Here is a 23954-nt window from a genome sequence, read left to right as displayed (position 1 = left end):
AATTGGGGGTCAAACTTTTTTGATGATTTCTTGATAGAAAAAAATCCAGAAGTTAAATAATTTTGCGGAATATTTTTAAGGAATCTTCCGTGAATCTGTCCCTTTAATATTACATCAATAAAATCACTCAATTGTTTCAATTTTATCACATATTATTTAAAAATACCACAAATTTTGACAAAATTTCATTACTTGAACTGAGCCACAAGTCCGAGCAAGGGCCTAAACTAGTGAATCTTTTGAAAGTTATTATTCCAGGTCACTGAATTCGTCTCAATCAGTTAAAATGTCATAGAAAACAAAATACATGGTTTTATTTGAAAAAGTGGAGTTGACCTTGACGTATCTTCAGCACCACCGTCGAGAAAATAGGATTCTTGCTTTCTAGAATGTCGTTGTTCTCCGAACTTTCTGTACCTTATTACTAAAAAATAGCTCGGGCAAACATACTGGGCGGAAAAAAATTTTTTTGCTGCTACCTCAACGTCGTTGAAATTTTGAAAAAGGCTATTTTCGGGAATTTCAAAATTGATACATGAAAAAATCTTTGAGTGGGTATGTTGTGGATGACGATACAAACCTTCTATTCTAACCTCAGAAACGTGCGATTTCTTTTACAACCAAATAATATATGTTGAAATCCGTAAAAACAATTGTTTTCACTCTGAATATTTTTATTTCTTGTAATATCGAAGAATCTATTCTGAAATTTGTAGGAAGTAATTTTTTCAACATTCAAATATTTTCATATCACGTTTGGTCTTAAAAAATCTATGTTAATTGAAGATTGATTGAAAAAATTTGAAAGTACAGCTGAGAATGAAAAAAAATTAGATTTTAAGAATTTCCAAATAGATATTTTGATACCACAAAAAATTTCTTACACACCGCACTGTTACGGAGTAGATGATTTAGATCACGACGAGCAGTAATCGTGGCAACAGCGCAAATCTCCTGTGTCGCAAGTACGAGTGTAAGTGTCAGTGTTTACCGCGCGTCCATCAGTTCGCCGCAGCGTACACTGTTGCCATTTCGCCACAGCTGATTGTGTTTTCGTTCCGTGTCGAATAGAATTAATATTCTTCGCAAGTCGATATCTCCGAAACTAAGTAGTCGAAAATTGCCATTTTTTTAAATGATAATCACAGAATAGTACTGCATACACGAGTGGTTTTATTTGAAAATCCTAAGATCCGTTTAGCGTCTGTAATGAAAAACGTGAGCAAAGTCCTAACCGTTGACGTGTTAGGTATAGGCATCGCGTACAAAGAGACCGATTTTTAATTGCATTTATCTCACAAACTAAGTAGTGGATCGAATAAAAACTTTAGGAATCGGTTCACGAAGGTTGTGTCGACACTATACTAAAATTTCAGGCGATTCCTAAGATTTGATAAAAACTCCAGAACTACCACATGTAATTTTTTTTTGTCTTTTTGTTTATTTCTCTATGCTTAGCGTCATTCTACAATCAGACGGATCACGATTGTGCCAATTATAATCATCAATTCATAATTATTCAATTTTTATCGACAAAAATTTAGTTCATTTTTGTCACGTTTCATGTGGAAAATCGAACTTCCCACGAAAATATACAATACTTTCTTCTTGTACAATGTCAATAATTTGATATTTTGTTCACAGTTGATTATCATTATTCTACACATAACAGAGAATAACGCAGAATTGGAAATATTGTGATGTTTTTTCAATAATAGTATAAAATAAATAGAAATATTGATTTCGCACAAATTTTCGTGTATACTTTCTTCATTCCCAATTTCCTGAGAAAAAAAAAACATAATATTCCCAATTCCGCGTTATTCTCTGTTATGTTTAGAATGATGATAATCAACTGTGAATAAAATATTAAAAATTATTGACATTGTACAAGAATAAAGTATTGTATATTTTCGTAGGAAGTTCAATTTTCCACATGAGACGTGATAAAAATAAACTAATTTTTTTGTCAACAAAAATTCAATAATTGAATATAGATAATTGGCACAATTGTAATACATCTAATTTCATGACAATGTAAAGGATGAAAAAAAAAAACAAAAAAAAAGTGTAGCATGTAGCGCGATTTGATCCAGCAATTTCGCGGTTGTGAAGCAGAGCGCTTACCCGCTGCGCTACGCATTCTTCGGAATATAGGAAACCTAGGAGGTATATGAAGGTACTGAAATATTTAGAAATCTGATTTTTCGAAATAAGTGAGAAGCGCGTCCTACTACTTGCACCTGTTACAGTGCTAGCCATGACCTCCGCGCCTGACAAATATGATATGAATCGGTGAGGGGAAGTTGGTGGATTCCCCTTGTTAGTCGTAGAAAAAACGACACAGCTGTCAGGTTTCAATCGAAGGTTTGTGTCGTTATTCAAAAGATACCCACCGAAAAACTTTTTGACGTGTCGATTTCGAAATTGCCGAAAATAGCCTTTTTTCAAAATTTCAACATCGTTGAGCTAATAAGAAAATTTTTTTTTTGTCCCAGTCTTTTCGGGTAAATTATTTTCTCTTAAAAAAGTACGAGAACCTTGGAGAAAAGCGAAATATAAAAAAGGTGCTTCTTTGAACTACTGTAGTACACACGTAATAAAAAATCCAAAGCTTCATACTGTAATTTTCGTCCTGCAGTCACTGGCTCTCAACCTATGTCTAAAGATCAGCGCAACGAGGTAATTCTACCGTGTACTATTTTGCACATAGCAAAGTTCCCAATGTATGCACGAACTAGGTGACTCACGACAGTCCAACGCATACTTTGAAACCCGTGTAACAACTATACATCGGGAATGATGATCTCTTGTGATCAGAGGAAATACGGTTGATTTCTTGGTATAGCTTGATATTCAACACTAGTTGATCGGTGGTTCAACATTCCGAAATTGAATGTGAACAAAAACGACTAATTTCCAACTCGATGCATTTAGAAATCAGTTGCTTTGTGAAATATTGAAAAAAAAGTTTCTCCACTTGATACAATAGCTACCAGCAATGGAAAAAACCGGCAGTGGCAAGCTCAGAAAAGTGGTCGGATTCACGGGCAGACCGATATATTATTTTCATGTCATGAACGGTGTGCATGCTTTGAAGGTGTATGATTACTCGAAACATCATATTTATATTTTACAAATTGTCATTACATCATTTCCTTGCAAATTCTGAAGAACGTGATAACTTATCGTTTTTGACGTGACACTGCCACTTTAGAGATGATATACTTGGGAATTTTGTTTAGGTGGTCCATTAGTCTGATAACTCAATCGTGGCGCCATCTATTGGCGGCAGAGCAGGAACTAAGTGAAGTCTGAAAACATGCTTAACACATATATCGCAAAAGTTCCCAAATCATGCTTTACATATATAATACTTTGAGACCAGTCCCCAAAATATACAAAAGTCCTCAATAAATGCATTCGCTTGAAATTTTGTCCCCGAAGTATACCCCCTGCATATATATATATCTATATATATATATACATATATATATATATATATATACATATATATATGTATATATATGTATATATATACATATATATATGAATATATATATATGTATATTATAATTTTCAATTTACTTTTGAGAAGAGGAAAATTGAAAAAAAAAAATTTTTCTCACAATATTTCAATTTCTTAAAATTATTTATAATTATCAGAAAAATCCTAAATATTTTTGATTATTCGCTTATTTTTTATTTTATTTTATTTTTTATAATTTTTTCCATTCACAATCATTTTTCATTCTATTACATTATTTACCTCAATTACCTTTATTTATATTTTATTATATTATTGTATAATATAAATATATATAAATATATATATACGTATATATCTATATATATATATACGTATACATATATATATATACATATATATATATATATATATATATATATATATATATATATATATATATGTATATATATACATATACATATGAATATATATATGTGTATTATAATTTTCAATTTACTTTTAAGAAGAGGAAAGTTGAAGAAAAAAATTTTTTCCACAATATTTCAAATTTTTAAAATCATGTATAATTATCAGAAAAATCCTCGATATTTTTAATTATTCGCTTATTTTTTATTTTATTACATTATTTACCTCAATTACCTTCATTTACATTTTATTATATTAATGTATAATATGAATATATATGAATATATATATACATATATATACATAGATATATATATGTATATATATATATACATATATATACATATATATATATATATATATATATATGTATATATATATATACATGTATATTTGAATATATATATGTATATTATAATTTTCAATTCACTTTTAAAAAAAGGGAAATTGAAAAAAAAAATTCTTTTCACTATATTTTAATTTTTCAAAATTATGTATAACTATCAGAAAAATCCTAAATATTTTCAATTATTCGCTTATTTTTCATTTAATTTCATTTTCTTATAATTTTTTCCATTCACAATCATTTTTTATTTTATTACATTATTTACCTCAATTACCTTCATTTATATTTTATTATATTAATGTATTATATAAATTTATATAAATATATATATACGTATATATCTATATATATATATACGTATACATATATATGTATACATATATATATATATATATATATATAGATATATATATATATATATATATATATATATGTATATATATACATATACATATGAATATATATATGTGTATTATAATTTGCAATTTACTTTCAAAAGAAGGGAAATTGAAAAAAAAAAATCTTTTTTCACAATATTTCAATTTCTTAAAATTATGTATAATTATCAGAAATATCCCAAATATTCCCAATTATCCGCTTATTTTTCATTTTATTTCATTTTTTTATAATTTTTTCCATTCACAATCATTTTTTATATTATAACATTATTTACCTCAATTACCTTCATTCATATTCTATTATATTAATGTATAATATAAATATATATAACTATATATATACATATATATCCACATATATATATATATATATTTATATATATATACGTATATATACATATATATATATATATATATATATGTATATATATATATATATATATACATATACATATACATATACATATATGTATTATGATTTTCAATTAAATTTAGAAAAAAAAATTCATAAAATAAGAGAAATACATATGCAAAAAAGACATGAATAATAAATTTATTTCTCGTCCTTCTATTTAATAAAAATGATTTCGTAAGTCAATCAAAAATTATGATATATATATATATATATATATATATATATATATATATACCTTTTCCAAAGTTAATTGAAAAATTGTAATTTCTAATCAACTTTGAACAGAATATGATTTCAAGGATAAAAAAAATATATATATGTAAAAAATTATGAATGATAAATTTATTTCTCGTCCTCCTATACGATATATGTATATGTGTACATATTGTATCTAATTCTTTGCCAAAGTTATGAATTTTTGAAAAAAATGGGAGTCTAATTTGTTATTGTTAATAAAAAATCGAATTTTGCATTATGAGATTCGCGCTTCGGCACAAGAATTTAACTTCTCGCACACAATCCACATGCCAAATTAAAAAAATATCTGAGACATGACTGATTTGTTTGACGCGGAATAGCCCATATTCAAATAACTTTGGGTTCATGCCAGAATTATATGTTTACAGAGAGTAAAAATTAAATAAAAATGTGAAATGAAGTAGAGTTAAGAAAAATAATTTGAATTAATTGGAAATGCGATGGAACGAATTCAAAACTTTTCAACTTCACTTGAATTAGCGTCAATTATCAAGAATTGAAATTTATGAATTGAAACGAATCAAGTTGAATCATATGAATCTACCTCACTTAAAAGAATTGATTTTGAATAAGAACGTTGAGTTAAACTACATTAATTTATTCAGATTAATTCAACTCAAACAATTACCGTGTTACTCAAATCTCGAATTATTTCCCCCTCGCATGAAACGAACAGTTCAGGTTGCCCGCGCACCATTGATTTTAATGTGAATAACTAAAATACGGTTAATTCTGGTCAGTTGGAAATTTCTGGAAACGCCGGAAGCAATATTTGAAAAATCATCTAATCACGGGGTCGATCTGAAATTGATGAAAACACGAAATTGAATTTTTTAGCGTACTAACAGATCCTGGAAAAGGTATGGATATTCTTCACCCCGAAGCGGATACACGGAAAAATGTTGCACGGCAATTGGTAATTTTATAGACACTATTGCGTCAAAAAAATTCAAGAAAACCAATATCAGAGAGTGTTTAAATTAGCGAATTTGGCACGGAATGCCCCATAAAAAAATATAACGAAGAAAAAAGAAACATACGCAGTGTCCTCGCGAGGCGTCTGAGGCTCCGTCTTCCGTTTTCCTGGACGGCGTGTTCCACCGCTGCTCGGACAGGGCCATCCCGCACCGGCTTGATGCGCTGCTCTCGTGCCCGCTTCAGCACGCCGTGCTCCTGCTCCGTTGCCGCCAGCCTAGAGATGAAGTTTCGCATACTCGAATCATACATTGTTGCAAAGTTTCACAAGCATCGGTTTCTTACAGGAAAAAAATTGACGTAGCCGACAGTAATGTCGAATAAATGTTTAAAATATATTATTCAGGGCAATGCGCGCAAGCTGCATAGAGTTCTAGTGCAAATTAACACGATTATGCAATTCTGAAAATTATTTCATTGCGAACATCGTACCTTCGAAAAGAGTGCCTCGACGGTGGCTGCCCGTCCTCCGGGAATCGCTCTCGGTACATCCTCGCCGATCCTGTAAAGTTTTTCCCGGTCTCCGCCAGTATCCGATGCATCCTGGTCGTCCGCACGTCCCTGTCCATCTTAATCTCTAATTTTCTAGTACAATTATTCTAACAATACAGCTGCAGTAAATCAACGTTGGTAAGATTGGTGGTAAAATAAAAATATTCTTTAACAGCTAACTACGCTACAGTTAAATGTGTAAAATTAACAATTCTCACAACACTTCACGGTAACTTACCGATTATAAACGTAATGCGAATATTTAAACGATTAAAACTACGGGTAATGCTACGAATAAACGTGGCAATAATATGGATTTTGGCGAAGTTTTGGTTGAAACTCTGATATTGGCTGGTGACGCTTCGAGCGAATCTTAGCGTCTGTTTGCTGAAATTAGCTCGAAACAATGTCAGATCTTTGATTGTCATTTATTACGCCTGACGCGCCGAGCTGCGTCTGTTGGTTATTTCACGAACTGTCGGACAGCAGCGTGTAATAACAAATGAACACATTCGGGATCGTACGATATCCTTATTGTTGTAACCAACGGACGCAGCTCGACGCGTCAGGCGTATTAAATGACAATCGAAGATCTGGCATTGTTTCGCGCTAATTTCAGCAAACAGACGCTAAGATTCGCTCGAAGCATCACCAACCGAAATCATATTTTTACCCAAAACTTCCACAAAATCAAGATTATTGCCACGTTCATTCGTGGCATTACACGTATTTTTAATCGTTTAAATACAGGATGTCCCTAAATTGGGGGACACGGACCAGCCAGCGTGATACCCGACTCAAATGCAACCGAGAATTTCTTTGCCGCAAGCTCGTCCGACGCATAGTTTTTGAATTATAAACGATAGCGTTAGGCTAATCAGAGTGCACCATTTCATCTGGATTTGCCGCCACGGAAATTGCTGTTTTCTTCGTCTGGGTGGATTATTATTATTCGTTTACGAATTAAATATCGGCACCCCCCCGCTCTCCCTGTTGTACCCCTTCTCGAGCGCTGACCTCGGTATTGTTGCCGCGGCACACGCTGCCGGCCGCACACCCACGGACGCACACTCGTGTGTGTGAAACATAAGCGAATGCCCGGCTACACAATACTACGAAACACACATCTACGAGTGAAAATAAAAATAAATCTCGAAATAAATCAGCCGATTTAAGATTTGATGTCACATAACACTTCCCATCATCGATGTATGCATAAAACTAGAGATTTTAGATGATTAATATGCCGTTAGGGTTTATAATTACTCATTCAATCAATCTGGCTTACGATCTTCAGAATTATGCTTTCCGAACATTTTTTGCGTCTTTGCAACATAATTTTTCCACTAGTTTTAAATTTATCATTGACATCCGATTTTTCAATAATGCGAGGGAAAAATAACTCGCTGAATTGACGTGTCAATAGGTTTGTAAATCAATTACGATTCACCTGAGTAAACACAAAATAACTGAATAAAGGAGAATTCAATGAATCACTAAAAATAATAACCTAAATCATGAGAATTATTTGAGATATAACTGAATCAGGACGAGTTGTAATAAGTCAAGTTACTTTCAATAACTTTAGATTCGTGCCAAAATTTTATGTTTAGAGAGAAAAGTAATTAAATTCAAATAAAAAAGTAATTTTAAATCAGGAAGAAGAAAATTTCCAAATACCTGAATTCAAATGAAGCAATTTGAATTCAATAAATCTATTCGAATTTGAGGAAAAATAATGATTATTATTTGGAATAGAAAAATGAAGTCGATTTACATGAATAAATTCAATTAATTCAACTCAAAAAAATATGTTGTCATTCAAATTCCCAGTTATTTCCTCGTCGATTCATTGTGGGTCTGGAGTGGTAAGTAACGCTGAAATTGTTGAGATCGATGCTAGTGACGGCCACTTATCTGAGAATAATCGATGTATCGATGAATCGATTTCAACAAAATAATCGGACACGGCTCGATTGAATTGGTAAAAATTAATCAATTTGGTACATTTCTGCGTGTAGTCTTAATATCAGAGGAGATACACTCAGCAAAAGAATTAAAGGAACAGTAGGGTTTCTAACTTTTTTGAGTGATTTTTGAAGAGCTGTAACTTGGTGAAAAATGGTCGAATCGTAAAAAACCAAGAAGCATTTCAAAGCTTGAAACTTCTAGTTTGAAATCCTCATCAGTTATTTTTTTCTCAAACATCACGCTAAGTGTGACCCTCAGAAATAGCGCAAGGCGAAATTCCTCACAATTTTTGTCTTTTTCAAAAGCGTGCACGAGCTCAAAAAAATTTTTCGCTGCTTCGTCAATATTGGATTCATCCAGCCTGATTCTTCAGCTTCAAAACGATCGGTTTTTAACCTCTGTACGACCATTCGTCGTTGAGATATTAGCGTTTGAACAAAAAAGGAGCTCTTTTCGTTGATCATCATTATCTCATGAACTAATGATCCCACAGCAAGCTGAACCTGAGTTTCTTGAACGGTAAGAAACGTTCTCGAAGTACGTTCGATAACTTAGTGCAAGATATTTTTTTTTCTAATCTCATTGTTCATCTGAAAAGGTACAAACAAATCGGTTTCTTCTTTAGTTTGGAAAATCCACGTCAACTTTAGAAATATTGCGAAAATGACTCATGTTTACAGGTTTTTTTTTAGTTCAATACATGCCTAAAAACCCCTCAAAATTTAAAATTGATCGGCTGAACCGTAATTGTTGACCGAACCGTCAAAGTTTTATTAAAAATTGAAGTAACATTTTTGTTGTTCATTAAATGGCAAATAATGATGATTAAAATGGAAAAATGACTATTCCGTTATTTTTCTTCACAATTTCCCAACAAGTACGCTTTAAATCTTGGACAAAGAGAGAAATTTGAAATTTTATTTTTCTTTAGTTTTTTAAAATTCTAAATCGTTTTTTTCAGATTTCAACAAAAAATGTGTTCTTTTGCTTCCAATTATTCATGAACGATTTTTAAATACTCGAACTTTTTTTAAATTGTCAAAAAAATCGTTTTCACGCAATTTTTCACCGCCAGCATTAGCATTACCCAAAGCGTACCGCGTGGAGGTTGCGTGGTCGGATTTACGCTTCTCGTCTGTCTGTCTGTACGTCTGTACGTCTGTATGTCTTTATGCCTGTCCATCTGTCCGAATTTGGAGGACTATTCCTCAAGCGGTGATAAGAAGATGCATCAATATGACGGCCAGATTGAACGCCGTAATCCAGGGCCGTGGTGGACATACGCGTTTTTAAACGCACACTAACACACACGCACTTACGCACGCACAGATCAGACGGACGAGAAGCGTAAATCCGACCATGCAACCTCCACGCGGTACGCTTCGGGTAATGCTAATGCTGGCGGTGAAAAATTGCGGGAAAACGATTTTTTTGACAATTTAAAAAAAGTTCGAGTATTTGAAACATCGTTCGTGAATAATTGGGAGCAAAAGAACACAATTTTTGTTGAAATCTGAAAAAAAAGATTTAGAATTTTAAAAAACTACAGAAAAATAAAATTTCAAATTTCTCTCTTTGTCCAAGATTTAAAGCGTACTTGTTGGGAAATTGTGAAGAAAAATAACGGAATAGTCATTTTTCCATTTTAATCATCATTATTTGCCATTTAAGGAACAACATAAATGTTCCTTTAATTTTTAATAAAACTTTGACGGTTCGGTCAACAATTACGGTTCAGCCGATCAATTTTAAATTTTGAGGGGTTTTTAGGCATGTATTGAACTAAAAAAAAACCTGTAAACATGAGTCATTTTCGCAATATTTCTAAAGTTGACGTGGATTTTCCAAACTAAAGAAGAAACCGATTTGTTTGTACCTTTTCAGATGAACAATGAGATTAGAAAAAAAAATATCTTGCACTAAGTTATCGAACGTACTTCGAGAACGTTTCTTACCGTTCAAGAAACTCAGGTTCAGCTTGCTGTGGGATCATTAGTTCATGAGATAATGATGATCAACGAAAAGAGCTCCTTTTTTGTTCAAACGCTAATATCTCAACGACGAATGGTCGTACAGAGGTTAAAAACCGATCGTTTTGAAGCTGAAGAATCAGGCTGGATGAATCCAATATTGACGAAGCAGCGAAAAATTTTTTTGAGCTCGTGCACGCTTTTGAAAAAGACAAAAATTGTGAGGAATTTCGCCTTGCGCTATTTCTGAGGGTCACACTTAGCGTGATGTTTGAGAAAAAAATAACTGATGAGGATTTCAAACTAGAAGTTTCAAGCTTTGAAATGCTTCTTGGTTTTTTACGATTCGACCATTTTTCACCAAGTTACAGCTCTTCAAAAATCACTCAAAAAAGTTAGAAACCCTACTGTTCCTTTAATTCTTTTGCTGAGTGTATCTCCTCTGATATTAAGACTACACGCAGAAATGTACCAAATTGATTAATTTTTACCAATTCAATCGAGCCGTGTCCGATTATTTTGTTGAAATCGATTCATCGATACATCGATTATTCTCAGATAAGTGGCCGTCACTAGCATCGATCTCAACAATTTCAGCGTTACTTACCACTCCAGACCCACAATGAATCGACGAGGAAATAACTGGGAATTTGAATGACAACATATTTTTTTGAGTTGAATTAATTGAATTTATTCATGTAAATCGACTTCATTTTTCTATTCCAAATAATAATCATTATTTTTCCTCAAATTCGGATAGATTTATTAAATTCAAATTGCTTCATTTGAATTCAGGTATTTGGAAATTTTCTTCTTCCTGAATTAAAATTACTTTTTTATTTGAATTTAATTACTTTTCTCTCTAAACATAAGATTTTGGCACGAATCTAAAGTTATTGAAAGTAACTTGACTTATTACAACTCTTCCTGATTCAGTTATATCTCAAATAATTCTCATGATTTCGGTTATCATTTTTAGTGATTCAGTGAATTCTCATTTATTCAGTTATTTTGTGTTTACTCAGGTGAATCGTAATTGATTTACAAACCTATTGACACGTCAATTCAGCGAGTTGTTGTTCCCTCGCATTATTGAAAAATCGGATGTCAATGATGAATTTCAAACTAGTGGAAAAGTTATGTTGCAAAGACGCAAAAAATGTTCGAAAACCATAAATCAGATTGATTGAATGACTAGTTATGAACCCTAACGGCATATCAATCATCTGAAATCTCTAGTTTTATGCATACATCGATGATTGGAAGTGTTTTATAACATTAAATCTTAAATCCGCTGATTTATTTCGAGATTTATTTTTATTTTGACTCGTAGATGTGTGTTTCGTAGTATTGTGTAGCTGGGCATTCGCTTATGTTTCACACACACGAGTGTGCGTCCGTGGGTGTGCGGCCGGCGGCGTGTGCCGCGGCAACAATACCGAGGTCAGCGCTCGAGAAGGGGTACAACAGCGAGAGAGGGGAGGTGCCCATATTTACTTTGTAACCGAATAATAATAATTCACCTAGACAAACAAAACAGCAATTTCCGTGGCGGCAAATTCAGATGAAATGGTGCACTCTGATTGGCCTAACGCTTTCGCTTATAATTCAAAAACTATGCGTCGGACGAGCTTCCGTTGAAGAAATTCTCGGTTGCATTTCAGTCAGGTATCACGCTGGCTGGTTCGTGTCCCTCAATTTAGGGACACCCTGTATATATATTAGGCTGATTAAAAAAAAACGGCTAATTTTTTTTTTCAAAATCCTCACATAAAAATTTCCGAGAAGGTGTGAAAAGACGCCTGTAAAAAGTAGAGCCCTTAATATTATTATTAAGAGGTCGCGCATCGGGAATTTCTATTTCCCGTTTAAATAACACAGAAATAAATTTTATTAAATTTTGCAATTTCGTATTTGTGCAACGGCTCATTAAATTAGCGGACCAAAGCATATTTTTGTAGGAAATTTGACGCTCTACAAAAAAAGTCCTCACAAAGTTTTCGATAGTCACACTCCTTCAAAAGTTATTCGAGGTCAAAGTTGAACTTACAAAAAAATTCAATGTTTTTTTTTTTCGATGATACTATGAATCTTTTCTCATTATTTTGTTATAAAGATATATTTAATAAATATATCTCCCTCTAATTGGGCTTTTTCAATCAGTAATTTTCCCATCGAGTCAATATAAAGTTACCTTACAAAAATGCGATGTTAAATAATAAACATGTTATCATGGAGAATCCATAACTGATGCACTTGACTATTTTAAAATGTAATTGTTCCGAAATCTATCCTCTTTATAACAAAATAATGAGAAAAGATTCATAGTATCATCGAAAAAAAAAAACATTGAATTTTTTTGTAAGTTCAACTTTGACCTCGAATAACTTTTGAAGGAGTGTGACTATCGAAAACTTTGTGAGGACTTTTTCTGTAGAGCGTCAAATTTCCTACAAAAATATGCTTCGGTCCGCTAATTCAATGAGCCGTTGCAAAAGTACGAAATTGCTAAATTTAAAAAAATTTATTCCCGTGTTATTCAAACGGGAAATAGAAATTCCCGATGCGCGACCTCTTAATGATAATATCAAGGGCTCTGCTTTTTACAGGCGTCTTTTCACACCTTCTTGAAAGTTTTTGTGTGAGGATTTTGAAAAAAAAAAATTGGCCATTTTTTTTGAATCAGCCTGATATATATATATATATATATATATATATATGTATTATCATTTCAAAATCCCTTTGAAAAACAAAAAAATTGATATAATAAAAAAAATATATATACAAAAAGAACATGGATAATGAATTTATGTCTCGTCCTCCTATTCAATAAGAATGATTTCGCAAGTGAATTAAAAATTATGATACATATATATATATTGTAACGTACTTTGACGTTACGTTAATAAAATATGGATCTGCGAGTTTACTTATTATCAAATTGAAAGAAATCAAAAGCTTGAATAGAATATCGTGAAAAATGCTTTTAATGCAAGATACGTGTTTCTCATTTAAAGTCTGAAACAAGACTGTTTTTACAATAATATCGGTTGGCGCAGCAACCTTATTCTTTTTAAAGACATAAGAGGTTTATAAACGTCTTTTATCTATGCTGACTACTAGATCATTAAAGAGGGGGCAAAACGGGTGATTTCACCCTTTGTAACACTACTCCCCCCCGAGGAAAAGAGTCGTCCCGACTCGGGAAAGATGAAACAATTATAAAAGTATTCTAGTAGTCAGTGCTCAAAGGTGAGTTGGAGCTGTGGCTCTAAAAATTTAAGAACTCCCTTTTTTACTATCTGGCATTTGCCCACAGTCTCAAGGTAAACCACAGGAAACCTTGAGCAGATAGTTGAGCATTAAATAATTTCCAAAATTTATGTGCCATGTTTTATAAAGGTTAGTGTTAATGAGTGTTATGTGGCTTCATGAATTCAAAGTTATCCGCAACGGCCCAGATTGATGTCGGAAAGAAATTCAATCTTCTTCATGAAGGATCCCTCCGAAACAGGTTCGGATGAAAACATCGAAGCGGGAACCGACAATTCCAGGACCAAATAAGATAAAACAGACTTCTCTTCATAGAAAATAAGGAAATAGTGGGGTGACTCAATCCAAAGCTTCTTCTGAGACAGCACACCCTAGAGTTTGGAGGACAAATGTGAGTGGTGGTATAACAATTCAAATTCACTGAGTGAATTTGAGAGAATACTTGAATAAAATAAATGAAATATGTATTCAAAAGAAAAGAAACGATCTTATCTGAATCATTTCTGCATCCTTCTTCAAAATAAGACCACCAGTCATCCTCAGGAATCGGGGAAAGATTGGATGGGAAAAGGCTGTGTCAAATAACCCGAAAAAGTACTCACAAAAACTGACACTTAAGGTTAATAAAATGTGAAAATCAAGCAATCGCTCATCGACCTCGAAAAATAATCGTGGCTCTTTTCACATTATTAAACCAAAGCCTATCCGACACAAAACTTGATTCTGAAGAAAAAGGTTTTAGAAAAACTTGGCCGGCTGTAGTTTCTACAATTATAACCAAAACGGCAGCCGATAAAGAAGAAAAGGTTTGATTTACTAGCCAATCCTCATGAACCTCATGAATAGTTCTGAGTAGCTCTAAAGAAATGCTCGATTCCTCCTCACGAGAACGGGAACTAATTCGAGCGAAAGAAGTTTCTGGGGAAACTCGCAAATGAACAATTCAATCCACTCTGAGTTCAGACGAGCGAATGAGAAGATCAAAATTTTTCCTTAATAAAAGAGATTCGAAGTCGCGAAAATTACCTAACCTTCGACGAGCTTCATTTCCCTGACAGGCAATAAAATAGGTTGGGAATGCCTGTCACGCATAACCAAAATAATTCAAAGAAAGAGGTTAACTCCAATGATAATTTTATATAAAAACATCTGAAACTAGTTCCTCAAATCAGCCTCAGAAGAAGAGTCAGTTTGAGGATTGAGGATTTTCTTCCCCAACCTCTTTATCTCTTCTTCGCCAATTATAGGAATCTGAATGCGAGTTTTGTATTATTTCTCTACTATTCTTTTTAAGTAAAAAGCAATGATTAGCATCATGTCCTATTTTATGACAAAATAAACACGTTACTACATTTTGATCTGTCATAACTGCGCCTCTAATTTCGTGTTTGTTACTCTGATTCTGAAGAGAACCACGATTTTCACGATTATAATACTTGTTATTATTTTTAATTCTGTAATTTTGAGGCTCTGACTCTTCCGAGTGCTCAAAACCTCGTCTTTCTGAGGTGTTTTTGGACACCTCAATCCGACGAAGCTTGCTCAACCCAAAATATTGTTTTCACATTGCCTTTACTTCAAGGGCTTTGGCCGTTGCCTCTCGTAGAGAACTGAGACCCGATGTCCCAACGGCCATTTTAATTTCTTCATCACTAATTGCGTTTAAGGAAGCTTGGGTCGCTAATAAATTACGAGACGGCTCGTGGTCTGGCAAAGCTACACGAGAAAGCCGTTCAATATCTTGACTAAGAGACGCGAGGTCTTCGTCTCGTCCTTGTCTTCTAGTCTGTAATTGAGCTGTGTATAATTTTGTCAGATGGTCATTTCCGTGCTTCAATTTAAGCGCGGAGCTAAGTTTTTCATAATCGGAAATTTCTTCTTTAGACAATGCCGTTAAAACATTCAAATCCGGCATCCGAAGACAAGAGGCAAGGCTGTGGGCCCTCATGGCGGAGTCCCACTGATTATGCTTTGCAATTGTGTTAAATTGACCTTCATACTCTGCCCGTGGAATTTATCCATGAAAAATTGGCGGTTTTAAAGGACAAAAGGGTTTCTCGTTAATCTGAGAAGCAACCCCAAGAAATCTCGAATTATTTAATTGACTTGAATGAGAATATCGAGGCTGAACCTGAGACAGAAGCTCGGAAAAACCAACCTTATTATTCACTCTTGTTCTACAAATTGGGGATTCATCTACCCCCCTAATAAAAGGCACAGACCTTGAGTCACGAACATCCTGGAATCGTCCTGGATGTTGGACCTCCTGAGCAGCGGGAACGGGAACAGGAAAGGGAAGCGGAGTATCGACTCTGGAACCTCGAGGGGTGACGGCCGGTTCTCCTGAGCCGTTCACCTGATGGACAGCCTGAAGAGCTGCCACAGTCGTCCGGAACAGTTCATGAAGACTGGTCTCGGATCGTTCTTGAGCTTCTCTATCAAGCCTCCGCTGCTCCAACTGAGAGGCAATTTCCCTTTCTCGTTGTTCTTGTCCTTTTTTTCGCTGCTCTTATTGATGAAGAAGCAGCTGGAGAAGTTGTTGTTGTTGACGTTCAGCAGCTTCTTGTTGTTGGGACATGATCTTCAGCAGATCAATCTGAGAGACCGCCGAAGGAATTGGAAGAGGGTCCACGGAAGGTAATGAGATTGTCTCGGGAACCCGCAGATTTTCCATAATGGAAGGTTCTTCTCCGCCACTTTCCCTTCGACGTAAGCGTGTCTTACGACTATTGCTCATAGTTAAAGTTCGCGCACTGAATTGACTCGATTAAAAAGAAACTCAAGATCCCGCTTCTGACACCAATGTAACGTTCTTTGACGCTACGGAAAGAAATATGTATCCGCGAGTTTGTTTATCAAGTCAAAATCAAAAGCGTGAATAAAATGTTGTGAAATAGCTTCAATTGCGAAATATGAGTTTCTCGTTTTAAGTCTGAAACAAGACTGTTTTTACAATAATGTTGGTTGACGCAGCAACCTTATTCTTTTGATAGACATAAGAGGTTTATAAACGTCTTTTATCTATGATGACTACTAGATCATTAAATATATATATATATATATACACATATTGTTACAAAGGGTGAAATCACCCGTTTTGCCCCCTTTTTAATATATATATATATATATATATATATATATATATACGTATATATACATGTATATACATCATAATTTTCAATCAGCTTTTAGAAAAAAAAGTTTTAAAAAAAAATGTGTTTCACAATAATTGAGTTTTTCTGAAGTAAATATAATTATGAGAAAAATCCTTTATATTTCTCAATTATTTACTGACATATTATTCAGAATAAAAATATTATTTATTGAGAAATTGCTATTCAATTGCCTTCATGTATTGTAATTTGTAACATTCATACAATGGATTATAACTTATTGAAAAGTTTGAAGAAAACACACAGATAGATGAATAATTGATCATTTAATTTGATATTCTTAATTTTTAAAAATCAATCATCTATTAATTTGAGAAAAATAATTTATTTGAATTATTTTTCCTTTCTGGTTATTGAATTATTCAATTTAATTACTTCCATTCATATTCAATTATAATAATGTATCATTTATATGTATATATTCATCAATTATGATTAAATTCATTTTGATTAAATGGGAGGATGATAAATAAATTCATTTTTCATGTTTTATTTGGATGTATATATATATTATAATTTTTTATAAACTTTTGGAAAAAGAAAAATGTAGAGAAAAATAAATATTTCACATAATTAAATTTTTAAAAATAAATATAATTATTAACGACATTCTTCATATTTTTTAACCACCTGCTTACATATTAATCAAAATGAAACTATTATTCATTAAAAAAATGCCATTCAATGTGCTTTATGTATTGTAATTTGGTACATTCATACAATGGATGAGAACTTGTTGGAAAGTTTGAAGAAAACACACACATAGATAAATATTAGATAAAAATGATTTGATTCAATTATTTTTTTTTATCAATAAATTATTTATTCCAATCGTCCCCATTTATATTCAATTATAATAATGTATAATTTATATATACATTTATAAATTATAGTTAAAATTATACTCATCAAATAGAAGGATGACGAATAAATTTATTATTTGTGTTTTGTTTTGATATATATATCGATTTAAATACATCATAAATTTTCATTACCTTTTAAAAAAAGAAAAATTTAAGAAAAAAAAAAAATTTTACATTATTCAAATTTTTTGAAAATAAATATGAATATTATAAAATCCTACAGATTTTTTGATTATTTGCTCACATATTGATCAAAATTAAAATATTATTCACTAAAAAATGCCATTTGATGTGCTCTTTGTATTGTGATTTGGAACATTCGTACAATGGATCAGAACTTATTGAGAAGTTTAAAGAAAACATACGAAAATATGAATAATTAAGTATTTAATTCCGAATTTTTGATTTTTGAAAATTAATGATTCATTAATTTGAGAAAGGTAATTTATTTAAATTAATTATTTTCTCTTGTTGATAAATTACTTTATTCAATTACCTCCATTCATATTCAATTATATTATTGTATAATTTATATATAGATATATTTATAAATTATAATTAAAATTCTTTGTATGAGATAGGAGGATGTTAAATAAATTCATGATTCATGTTTTATTCTGATATATCAGATTTTTCTGATAGATTATATATATAGATGTATATATATATATAATATATAATCTTCAATTAACTTTCGAAAAAAGGAAAATTTGAAAAAAAAAAAATTATCTTACTTGAATTTGATTTTTTAAACATAAATATAATTATGAAAAAAATCTCAGATATTTTTCAATTATTTGCTCACATATGAAACAAAATAAAAATGATATTCATCAAAAAAATGCCATTTAATATATTTATGAATTCTAATTGAAATAATTTTCATCAAATAGGGGGATGATAAATAAATTTATTATTTATGTCTTATTTTGATATATATATATATATATATATATATATATATATCATGATTTTTAATTACCTTTCAAAAAAAGATAAATTTAGAAAGAAAAAATATTTTACATTGATTACATTTTTTAAAAATGAATATGATTATTAGAAAATCCTATATATTTTCGCGGATTCTTCGATATGTTTTGGTCACACCTTTGTGTCCTCCCATTAGTCCACTATGCATTTCCGAAATTATGTCCAGTCGTATTTCTGATGGTGGTATCTCGGTTCTACCTGAACAGATGGTAATGTCTATGTCTTCATCCTCAAAAATATCTATTAATAAATTCGAGATATCTATTGATAGTTCGTCAGTCATATCCCATAATTTTGAAATTCTAAATGTTTTTTTTTCAAATCTGATAGAGTCGTTTTCAAATTTTCCAAGGCTACTGTGACGTTATATAATTTAATTTTGTCAAAGCGTTTTTGTTTAACTACGAGGCTAAATATGCTATATTTTCCCCTTTTTGTAATAATGACTTGGCCTAATTTTGGTTTTGCGTCGTGATGATCGTCTGCATTTATTAATTTTAAATCGTTTAATAATCTGCTGACAGGTGTAGAAAATTCTGAATCTATTGATATGAAATTAAAATGATTGTCTTTTTTGTATGTTAAATTTTCTCGACTGAATGAAATTCTATTCCGTGAATGGTCACCCGTTTTTGGAAATTTTAATGGCGATACTGTATCTAAATCTGGTGGTATGCCTTCCGTGATTTCAATTCGGGTTGGTAAATTTCGGACTTCTAGTTGCGGCTGTAAACGTCTTGGCGTTTTGCTGACCTTGCTTTTTACTGAAACGTCCCCCGCCTCATTCAACTCAGGTATCATATTCAAAGGATACGGGGTTGAGAGTGCTATTGGTCTGGGTGCGACTATAGGTGTTGGTAATGCCGATTTCTGCAAGGGTCGACTAACTACTGACTCGTTCAAATTAGTTTGATTGGTATTAGTCTGTCCAGCCTCGCTATTATTTCCTTGATTTCTCTTAACTTTTTCTGAAAATCTTTCAATTTTATTATTTAGTTCATTGTCATCCGTCTCATAATTTTCGTCGAGTACCTCACGAATGGTTTCGTCTAATTCTTCACCCTCTGATATATGGCCTGGTATCTTTATTTCATCTGCATCCGAGTTACTGGAGTTGTCTAGAAGACTCCTCTCGTGCAAGGTCTTGTCAAAGCGTTCAAATGAATCTTGCAACTCCTTCGGATTCAGATTACTTCTTTCGCGCAAAGATTTATTAAAAAGGTCAAATGCTTTCCTCAGTTCTTTAGGATCTATAGATAATTTGGCTTTATGACTTGCTTCTGCTTGTAGAAATACATCATCATCGGAATCGCTATCTCTACCACGCGGTGAGTTTAATTTCACAGTTATATTTTCAGGCTCTGTTGGAATATTGGGTATTAAGAGAAGGCAAGGGTCTGTTGTAGTTAAGGAAGTGGTGCCACCAGTGGCATGAGGTATGGTCCACTGTTGCGACCTTTCCTTTTTTTTCATGTTTTTGTTTATTTTTCTTTTGTAGGCTCTTGAGAGGCAGTACTCTCAATGCCGTGTAACGGACATCATCATAACCAAAACCTCTCCTCTAACCACTATACAAATTATTTCATTTAATCAATAAAAATACTGTTATTTGTGTTTATCCAATTAAAAACAATAGAAGTGCACCTTTATTATCCTGAATAATAAAAAATCCCAACGGGCTCAGAATCAGATTCATTGTCGTCGTCGGTTCGTGCATCAGTCTGTATGTCTGATTGTTCAGGTTGTTGTGTTCCCTGTGATGTAGTGGGTTGTTCAAGACCTAAATTCAGCAATACGCTTCGTTGCCTCCGGTAGGTCGGCGGTTCGGAAGATTAATCGTCGGATGAGTCTTCAGAAAGAGCTTGCCTACTTCCTGTTGTTGTCGTAGCTCGCGATCGAGTTCTTGTTGAGATCGCGTTCTCATCTGGCTCTACGGTAGTCTTTGTTTTTGAACGGAACGTTTCGTCAGCTGATTTTCTTGTTGGAACTGAGTCTGATCTGGCTAATGGTCGATTTATTTTTGGAGCAGGTAATTTTAAAATTTTTGAATCAATGGATAATGTCTTCCATTGGTTGCGTTTAGTCCTGACTTTCAAGTTTGACCAAGGGTTCATAATAGCAAATATCGCTTGGAGTTTTTGATTTTCTATTAGTTTCAAATTTGTACAAGCAAAAATTTTGATTCCCGTTCCTCCAAAAATAAATCGTATCATGGTTCTTACTTTATTCCATGCTAATTTATCTAGACCACATCCCATTCTAGGTATTCTAACTGTGTTAACTGAGTCATCCTCTAAAATTTTTCGAAAATTGATCAGACTGAGGTACATGTCTTCATACTCTGGTTTGTCCCGAAAGTTTGATTTTGTCATAATATAATAAATTTTCTGGTTTGGTAGTTCTAATTTAATTTTATAAATTTGGCAAAAAGGTTGACCGAACGACGTGAAATTTACTTGGTTCATTTTGTAGAGTCAAATTTGTCATTCCCAAAGTTTTACTTTATCAGTTGTTATTCCCGTTATCGTAGAAATTTCGTCTTTTCCTGATTAAAACGTCAGGATGTAAAACATTAGCTTTAATTAGACTGATATCTGCGCCGGTGTCTACTAGAAAAATAGCTAAGTGAGCTTTAACACTCTTCGTTGTTTCTTCCGTCCACCGTTCTTGCCACGTCTGTATGGTCGCGTCTCTTTCCGTCGTTGCCGCGTCCCGTCGGGTCACGTCCGCGTCTCTTCCGTAGACTCTTTTGCGCTCAAACGCGAGAAGGTCTATGGGAATCACGCCTGCCGCCACCAGAACGGCCTGAGCTGAGACCGTCCGATAGGAACAAGCGATCCTCAACGCGCTTCGTCTCTGTACCGTCGTCATTGCGTGACAGTACTTCTCAGTCTTCAGGGAGTGTGCCCAGATCTCCGCACCGTAGAGGAGGATCGAGTTTACCGTCGACACAAAAGTCTCCGTTTCCCCGGTCTCGGTCCGTTTGTGTTTGCCATCAGGCGGCTTAGGGATGCTATCCTTTCAGCCGCCTTCTGAGCCGTTCGTCGTATGTGAGGCCAGAAGGTCATCTTCGTATCCAGGGTCACCCCCAGGTACTTGACTTCCCCTCTGGTCTCGATCTCGTCCGTCCCGACCGTCATGCGTAACGTGGTCGGTATTCGTCTCCTGGTGAGAAGCACCAGTTCTGTCTTTTCCGTCGCGAGTTGCAGTCCGTGGTCAGTCATCCACCGTCCGACTCGTCTCATTGTCTGGTTCAGTGCGTATTGTGCCAGATCTGGAGTTCCCTCGACTATCACTGCCGCCACGTCGTCAGCGTAAGCGACCAGGCGAACGCCGAGTGGAAGCTCCAGTCTGAGCAGGCCGTCGTACATCCCGTTCCAATAGTCAGGTCCTAGTATGGAACCTTGAGCGACCCCCGCGGTGATCTGTCGCGTCACTTGGCCTTCGGTCGTTTCGTACGTCAGTCGTCTGTTCCGAAGGTAGTCTTCAACAACCAAGAGCAAGTAAGGCGGGACCCCGGAGTCGCCTCTCAGCGACCCTAGGATATCCACCCACCTGGCCGAATTGAAGGCGTTCTTAACGTCAAGTGTCACCAGCAGCGCGACGGGTCGCGCAGCGTGGCAATCTCTGTCTGTCGACCGGAAGGAGTCTACCACCTCTTGGATCGCTCCAATCGTTGATCGAACCCTCCGAAAGCCGAACTGCTGGTCAGAGAGGCCTCCGCCGTCCTGTATCGCGTTCGTAAGTCGTGGTCGCAGAAGCTGTTCGTACAGTTTCCCTGTCGTGTCTAGTAAGCTCAGCGGCCGGTAGGCCGACGGCGTGCTGGGGTCACCCTTACCCTTTGGGATAAGGACCAACCTCGCCACCTTCCACCGGTCGCTGAATGTCCCTGTCGTACGGCACGTGTTGTAGAGGTCGAGAAGTATCTCCGGCCTCAGGCTCGCCATCAGCCGAAGAACCTCCGCCGGTACCCCGTTCGGTCCTGGCGCCTTACCCCTCTTCATTGCTTTGGTCGCTCCGACGAGCTCCTCGGCGGTGAAGACGGGGGGCGCCGCCGTCTCGTCGTCGTTCGTCGCGTCCGTACGCGTCGGGTGCGTCGGGAACAGTCCGTCGACGATCCGTCGTGCGGTTTCAGCATCCTTGAGTTCTGGCGGGATCCGGGCCCCCAGCCTACCGGTCACAATCTTGTAACCGGCACCCCAGGGGTCACGGTTCACCTCCTCGCAGAGCTTCTTCCAGCATCGCGTCTTGCTGTCTCTGATGGCGTTCGTCAGTCGTTTCCGTTCAGTCTTGTACTCGGCCTGAAGGGTTTCCCTTTCGGGTCTCCCTCCAGCCCTCGTAACCCGTCGTCGTTTTGCCAGGCAACTCTTCCGCAGCTCGGCTATCTCGTCCGTCCACCAGTATTGTGGTGGTCTGTTACGTCCGTACCGTCGTTTTGGCATTGTGCTGTCGCACAGCCGCGTCGTCAGTTTGGCCGTCTCGTCCGCTAGTCTTTCCGCCCTTTGCCGGCCAGTCAGCTCTGGGGGGACGTCGGTAGTTGGGGCCGGCGCTGCCGCCAGCTCCGCCGAGAACCTCAGTACGTCGAATTGTCTACGTTCCACCGCGGGGGGTGCCGGGTCCTCGTCCGTGTCGTCCTTGTCTCTCCTGCCACTTCAAAGGCGATGTACTGATGATCGCTGGCCGTGTAGCCCTCGAGCACCCGCCTCCGCCCTATCCGTGGCAGAGTTCTGTCCGTCGTCATCGTTACGTCCGGGATGGAGTCTCCAAATCCCGGCCGTCTGTACGTTGGTACGTCTCCTGTATTTGCCACCACTAGGTCCAACCTTGCGGCCATCTCCAGCAGCAGCCGTCAGCGTCTGTTCCTTGCCGTCATGCCCCAATCGACCGCCCTCGCGTTGAGGTCCCCCGCGACCACGAGGTCCCCGGGCAGGTCCC

The sequence above is a fragment of the Neodiprion virginianus genome, chromosome 7 (genome assembly GCF_021901495.1).
Source record: "Neodiprion virginianus isolate iyNeoVirg1 chromosome 7, iyNeoVirg1.1, whole genome shotgun sequence".
Classification (NCBI taxonomy): domain Eukaryota; kingdom Metazoa; phylum Arthropoda; class Insecta; order Hymenoptera; family Diprionidae; genus Neodiprion; species Neodiprion virginianus.
The sequence above is the reverse complement of the archived record's forward strand: the minus strand, read 5'-3'. Positions refer to the sequence as shown.